Source organism: Aptenodytes forsteri, unplaced genomic scaffold (assembly GCF_000699145.1).
Source record: "Aptenodytes forsteri isolate BGI_AS27 unplaced genomic scaffold, ASM69914v1 Scaffold433, whole genome shotgun sequence".
Taxonomy (NCBI): Eukaryota; Metazoa; Chordata; class Aves; order Sphenisciformes; family Spheniscidae; genus Aptenodytes; species Aptenodytes forsteri.
The window spans coordinates 697189-705168 of NW_008795028.1; the positions used below are offsets into that span (position 1 = coordinate 697189).

A 7980-nucleotide genomic window follows, 5' to 3' on the forward strand; every position below is an offset into this window, starting at 1 on the left:
GTAAACAGCAGGTCAAGCGAGGCACCTCCCCTGGTAGGCTCACTTACCAGCTGTGTCAGGAAGTTGTCTTCCACACACTCCAGGAACCTCCTAGACTGCTTCCTCTTTTATGGATATAAATCTGCTACATTCATAGCTAGTGAAATATGCACAAAGGCAGGTACTAAACATTAATGAACATTAATGAACATGTGAAGACTTTTCAAGCAAAATTGGAAAAAAAAAAAAAAAAAACAGGTCCAGATAATAATTTAAGTGTTATAATTGTTATGTATAAAGTAAAATATGCAATTATTTGATGTATTTATGCAACTATTTTGAAATCTTAGTATCTTCAGTAGTAATATGTTCACGATTACCCTAAGTAATTATTCATTTACCATCAGAAAATTACAGGGCAATATATCATCTGTGACATTTCTCTTATGAGAACATAAGTCATGTTTGGTTTCTGCATGTCAGTAGCTTTATCTTGCAGGATACCAAAAGATCAGATAGTAAATGTGCTAAGTCATAGCACAAGGGTCGTCCATGCAGTCAGGAGGAACATGCCCAGAGCTCAGCCTGAACACGGTGTAAGTGGGGCTGACAGGACTGGGTGCAGTGCCAAAGTGTGAAAAGGCAACATTTAGAAAAAAGTGACACTGGTCAAGTACATTGTATTACTGATCACTAAGCTCAGAGCTGCAAAATCCACACTTTAACACTTGTTGACAGATGAAAACGTTTTTTGTATCTATGTTGTTGAGGATTTTTTGTAGGGGGTTGGCAGGAAATGGCAGTTTATCACAGCATAAGGTTGTGCTGGTTATTCATACCTCATGTACTTGAGTGGCTGGATATAGCTCAAAAATAAAAATATTTATGTTTTATTCCTTTCTTTGTTCCTGTGGTATTTCTCATCCTCTGTGGTTGTTTACTGCTCCTTCCTGTTCGCTGTTATGGAGTTTCTAGAGCATATATGATAACTCACTGTATTTTCCTTTCTTCCTGATACACCACTTTCCTCCACTGCTGAGATGGTAGAAAGAGGTAATCATTGTAGTGTACAGTATAATTAGTCTTACTTTGTGATTTAGCATAGTACTCACAAATTGGTTTATTGAAGTGTTTGATAAGACCACAGATATCCAAAGCACATAAAGGTCATTTTTATGTTCATGAAGGATAATATTTTAGATCATGTAAGACAAGCTAAATGTGGACTTTTTAGCAAAGTTTATAGAATAATTTTTGTCATATTTATTATCTTGTGCATACAGTAGAGTGGATGAGTTTACACTTGAACTGCCTCCGTTTCTTGACTACCTCTGTCCCTTCCCACCACCATTACAGCTTTTAGAACTCATTACCAATATGGTGGGGTTTTTTTCCTATTTCTTGGTAATTAAAGTAACAATATTCTTAATTCTGTGTCAGTTCTACAACTCTTAGAGCAGTCATCTCTTAGTTGATTACTGTTTCTTTAAGAAGAACAATAATTAGCACACGAATAAATGCCTAAACTTGATAAAACCAAGCAACAGCAAAACTCTCTTAGCTAAATTTCAATTTCACAGGTACAAGCATTTTAGATATTAGGAGTAAACAAAGAACTAGTTCTCTTCTTTTGAACTAATCCTGTTTCTAGTATAACTAAACCACATGCTCCACTGCCCACACTTCCTATGCCAAATGGATTTTCCCTTCAGCTTTTACAGTATTAATACCTGTGATTTCTCAAATGCACACCTATAATTTGGGATTTCTGACACTTTCAGTGTGCCATTTGGGAAGACTCTGTCTTTTCCTTTGGTCACCATGCTAACAATTATTATCTAAGGCTATAGATAAAGTAAAAGTATGTTCAGGACAGAATTTAGAGACCAGTGGTGTTAAGATGAGGAAAATAATTACTGTCAGCAATAGGCTGCTCATGATTAGAAAGGAAAGAGTAAGCTAGCAGTTCCCTACTTTTCCTTTTTAATCTCCTGTTCACAAGGCCTTCTATTTATTATCTTTTTTCTAAATTTTTTTTTTCAAAATGGCAGGAAGAATCATATATGTCATATGTTAAGAGTCTTGATATACAAATAATGACCAGCATTTAACTGCAGCAAGCTTTTCTTCAGTACCTTCCCAGAAGAAAGATAACAAAAATCTTCCTTTGGATTCTAGTTAAAATGACAGAGAGAGCAAAATGCTGTTTCAAGAAATTATATGTACATGAGAAATTTAAAGAAACTGTAAAAAGATAGACTCCTTATTGTTAGTCATTAAACTCCTAATCCCAATTGTCATTTTCTTTCCAAAATGTTTACAGATTTGACTTTTTTTCTGAAAGCTATTCTCAGTTCAATCGTAATCCAAAAAGAATTCAAGTAGCAGCAATAATCAATTTCCTCTCAGTGGAGTTAGAGCTGAAAGAAAGAAAATCTGGTTTCTGGTTCTGTCTCCCTTGCTGTGGGAGAACCTAAATCCAAAAGCACAAAATACATTGATACAGTCAAGTGCTCGGACTTGGTTGTAGGAATAAAGCCATATGACACCTTTCATATATCCCAGAGAACTGAAGAGAAGTGCCATGAGGTTCAGAAATGGACAGTAGGAGCAGCTCCATAGATGTCCTTCTCACTCCAAGTGTGGACTGGAAGTTGAGCTAAAACAGCACTCCTGGCTAGTCAGCTTTCTTCCCTACACAGGGTTTGTATTATTCAGCTCCCACACGGTAGCACAGGCTCACTGCAGACACACCCCAGGGACAAAAGCCACCTTGAATTTCTCACAAACCTATGTTGACTGTATCTGTGCTATCATATAGTAATGGGCACAGTAACCAATTTCATTTGCAATATTCAAATTTTTGCCAATTGTTTTTCCAATTTCATATGGAGCCACAAAGGAGAGAGTGAAGAAAAAGATAGAATGGTGTTTATTATTTTTTTAACTGTTTTTTAATGGCTTGGCAATTTGTCTTTTGGAGTAATTAGTTTGGAGATGTGCATACTTAACAAATTAAATTCTAGATCTTAGGTTTTGGTTGCTCAGTGGGTGAAGTCATTGGGGCAAATAGAAACTGTGGCACTGCCAAAAGTATTTTTAGTTTTGACAAAGTTACAGCCTGGTTGTAGAGAGATAATTCTGATGCTATAATTTAAAAGAGCTTACCATTTCATATCTTGGTTTTGGATTGTAACTCAGGTATGGCCATTTCAGTAAAGGAAGCTGCTGCTGCTGTTGATCTGTGAGAAAAATACTGGGTTTACTACTGAACCGTGTAATGCAGTGAGAACGTCAGTAAGCCAATATTTCAACTAGCATTGATGAAACCTGTACGAAATGTTCCTGGTTTTGTGGACACACCAACACTTCCTCAGTGTGTTATCTCCCGCTGTGACATAGCATGATACTGCTGGACCCAGCAAACACCACGGCGGTGTGTCTGAGCCCGGGGGGACGGGTGGCTGCTCCTGGATGGTCAGAGGTTCATGTGGCTCAAGTGTTTGCATGCCAAAATGGGAGTGGGGTATGAAAGGTGGAGTCCTGTGCATACCAAGGAGGCACCATTTATTTCAAGGTAGCACAATAAATAAGAAAGCTTGTGTCCCAATACAACCTTGCTTATCACAGGCTCGGATACAGCTATTTCCAGGGCAGCCTGTCAAATATGTTCAGTCTTCACAATATGGATTGTCTGTAAGAAATCTTGGCTTTTATGTAGCTCACTAAGAGAAAAGACCGGTTTTCCAGAAGTGATTGTCATACGAGTCCTGTTCTTGGGAATAAAAAAGGAAATGAAGGGTGCTGACTTTTGCAGGTATGTGTGTAAGAGAAAGAAGGGGAGAAACAGCTGAATTTTGAAAGTAAATAAAAGCTGAGCTCTTCTCAAAATACAGCTGATTTATGGTTCTGATTTGTTTTGTTGTTTGGGTTTTTTTTTAATACTGGCACATAAATTCATACCTAGATTAAAGACTGAAAGAATTCTTTCCAAAATGCAGTCATTTGGCTATGCTACCCACTGATTAGCAGTTCTATGTCTTCCCCATTGCCTGTTTGACAGAAGTGTGGATCTTTAACTTCCTACCTCCATTCATAGTACAGGGATTTAACACTGCAAGTTTCTTGTACGGTTTCTATTGCTGGATAAAATAAAAGCCCTTGAAATAATTTATTGAGTAAGTAATCATAAATATACCTAGTAAACAGTAGAATAAAAGATTTTATTATTTTATTAAAAAAAATCCACTGTATATTTAACTTAGATTAAACTTTCAAAAATGGTGCCAAGGTGTATTTTCTGGGACACATAAATGTAATTTGTATTTGACCTTTAGATAGATTCCTTTCATTGCTGGGATGCCAGTGACTGAACTATAGAAGTGACTATATGAGCAAAAGACCTGTGATTCACTTCTCTCCCAATATCATCCTATATCAGAATAGATGTTCATACTTAACTTTTAGTAGAACCAGTGAAAGTAAAGACTAGTGAAAGCTCCCATACTATTCTGCAGATACTGTAAAACTGCAAAATTTTGCTAAATACAGATTTAAAATTTAAAATATTAATATTTACGTTATATTGGTACCTTAAGTATATTTACACATCTAACATGGTAGCTTTTTCAGTGCTTTATGGTTTTGTACACTGATTACTTTTTTTACTTTTTCTCTCAATTTAAAAAGAATTAAATAAAATTGTATTAAGCTAAAGATGTGATAGCTAGAACCTTTCCTAGATTAGAAAAACTTGGAACCTGGCAATCTGTGTATGGGGGAGGCTTTTCATATGCAAATGCTCCAACAGTTAGCTCTCTTGATAATGCATGAAAAATGCATTCAGGTATTTGCAAATGCAAGATTACATGGATGCGCCATAAAATTTCATCATACTCCTCTGTGAAAATCAAGACCTCAGTTTCATCCTTAGAGTCCTAGGGGATGTCTGCGCCATGCTAGATAATTTCTGCACCCGCACTGCTGTAATACACTGTCACACATGCCAGAAAATTTTTCACAGGCAACCCACAGACTCGCATGTGAGCTGCCTGTGAAGCAATCAGAGGTACGGAGAAAGGCAGAACTAAAGCAGGACGTACCCAGTTTATGAATATTATGAGACCTGAGTGGAATATTTATATTCTTAATGGGCTGGTCTAATTCACTTGCCCTCCTGTTCCCCGTCTACTATACAACAGGCTGTATCCCTCTCTGACAGCTGAAGTCTATGTCAATGACAGTACTAATCCCTACTGCGCCTGCCCTCACTCGTTGTTCTGCCATGGCAGCAATACCATTTCAGTTTTGGCTGGCATCCTAGCAGAAAAAAAATATGCTGTGCACCATCCATCACAACCATCCTTGTCAGCATGTGTCACCAGAGGTAGTGTATCCTGAAGAACCTGTTGAACCCAAAACTGAGCCACTGTTATCTGCAAGTGGATTTTGTTTTCCTTTGGGGATAATCTGTCATACTCAACCATAGTACCCACCTTCCCAAAACTGCAACATGTATCAAAGAAAGAAAACACACAATTTTTAATTTAGAGAGGACAGCCAGAGATTAATTATTCTATGGAGTAACTTGTGGGCATGTTTATTTTGCACATCTTGGAGAGAGGGGTTTATAGACTTTCAATATCTGAGCAGGATTTGGGGAGCTGTGATCTCATAAGCACAGTAGGTTTGAGCACGGTTTTCATTTAGGAGAGGTGTCAAATATTAAACCAATTATTTGAATGTAAGTAAAACAAAGATGGACCTTTCTGAGTTATTTGCTGCAAACAGAGCAACAGTTAGAATAGCCTTTATTTCCAGACAAACTTAAATGAATAACGGTGCTGAAAGAAAACATGAATCCACTCCAAATAGTGATGCACTCCTCCCACACCAGAACTTAGGAATATCTTGAAGTGAGCACTGGGTTTCTGGTGGGTAACTGCTGCTTGATCTTGGCTGGCATCCACTTATATGAGCTGAAGCTGAGAAGCATTTCCATGTTCTGGTTCATGATTTTTTTCTATTAATCTTAGCCTTTAGAACTCTTTAAAATGTGAAAAAAAGGTTTCTGGGGGGTAACACCAAAATAAAGAACACAATGTGCATGCAAAAAGGGTTAATTGTCCTTATTGATCCTGGAGCCACTATGGTGGTGACTCAGTATCCTAGTGAATGGCATAAAATGAAGTAATGAATGCATTTACTACAATTTATTGTTTCCCAATGTTATTTTCATTTCTTTGTGGATCACTGTATAAAATGAAAATGAGCTGGGAATGGGGGTAGCTACTGCTAAGACAGCAATGTAGTCCTGCATCCTGCATACTGACTGGGCAGTACAGGTAACGCAATGTCATGTGCTCAAGCACAAAGCCATTCTCTGTATGACACTTTTTCCATAAATACAGCTGAAAACATCACACAATCAGCTGGAATTTCCCATTGGCACTTTTGGAACACCTCCATTACAGGCTGTGACATCCTGAATCCCTGGGAGGCTTTGTTGCTGGATGTACTTTTTCCTTTTCCCTAAAATAAACAAGCTCAGGTTGACAGTGACCATGTGAATGAGCAAAGGCAAATGTAAAAGGCCACAATGTTCTTCCTTATTGGAGTTTACTAGATTCCACCTCAGTAAGTCAAAAAAAAAAAAAAAAAGACAGGTCTTCTGATTATTATACAATGCATGATTGAAGAATGAAAAGTAACAACACTGACCTAAATCTGATTTTACTGCAGACTTAAATGGAAGGTTACACTAACACTGAGAACTTTTGAAACTCTCATCCAAAGTTGTCTCCTTTCTTACATGAGCACTGCTTTTCCATTCTTGCCTAATTGCTTGGAAAATAGGTTCAAATATTTTTAAGTATGGAATTATAAATGCTTATAAGATTGATAAGTAGTATCAGGCATTATGGGAAAGGATTGTAAAGTTGAAGTTACAGCAGAGCGAAGGTATATGCACAGCTAGCTGTAGACTGTTGGGCCAATGTATACAAGGCCAGCATAAATATTTTTAAGGTTTAGTTGTATCTTTGGCTCTGCTTTCAAGCAAAAAAAATATGTCATGATGTTAACAGCAGTGTCTGATAAGGAGCTGAACATTAGGAAGCAAAAGATTAGGAGACAGTGTGCTGAAGCAATGTTGTATTGAATCATTAATTTTTGTTCAGAGGGATCATTCAGCCCAGTGTTTATCTCTGGCCATTATTGTTTGTTGCAATGCAAGATTTAGAGATCTTCTTTTAGACTTAAAACAAATTAAAATAACAATGCTAAGGCTTTAAAAAGTCTGCCTGCATCTTTCCTTGTACTCCCTTCCTGATTTTAAATGACAGGCATGAGATTAGTGGTTTATGCAGTATGTCCAGAAGATTAATGTTTCCAGGTGAGCTTAAAGAGCTGTTTCATTTGATCAGCCACTGGAATTTCTCAATGCACTGGGGTCAAAAAAAAAAAAAAGAAAAAAAAGGAAAAAGAAAGAAAGAATCTAACAGTTCTAAAAGCTGCAGGTACTGAGGTTTAAGATAGGTCTGTGGCACCAGTCTTCCCTTAGCAATCACAATAGATAACAATTTCAAATATGACATTTCTGAGACTAAGGAATGGTTTGTTTGCTATATTAAAGCAATTGACTTCAGCATCCACTTAAACAGCAGTAATTTAATTCCAGATTCAGGAATTCAATATCCCTCAGTGTTCCTTTGCAACCTTCTATTTTCAGAAACTGTGTGATAAAGATGTGTTGCAAAACTTAAGAAAAATTGTTCCAGTTGAAAAGACATACTTCTATTGTGAATATTTTCATACACAAGTATACATGTACTGTCGTGGTTTAACCCCAGGTGGCAACTAAGCAACACTCAGCCACTTGCTCACTCCCCCCCAGTGTGATGGGGGAGAGAATCAGAAGAATAAAAGTGAGAAAACTCGTGGGTTGAGATAAAGACAGTTTAATAAATAAAGCAAAAGCTGCGCACGCAAGCAAAGCAAAAC

At 37.2% G+C, this 7980-nt stretch overlaps 1 protein-coding gene across 1 annotated transcript in view; it reads left to right on the forward strand.

Moving 5' to 3' along the window:
• Positions 1 to 7980, forward strand: part of RALYL (RALY RNA binding protein-like) — a 129867-nt gene that overhangs the window by 18832 nt on the left and 103055 nt on the right. The window lies entirely within an intron of this gene.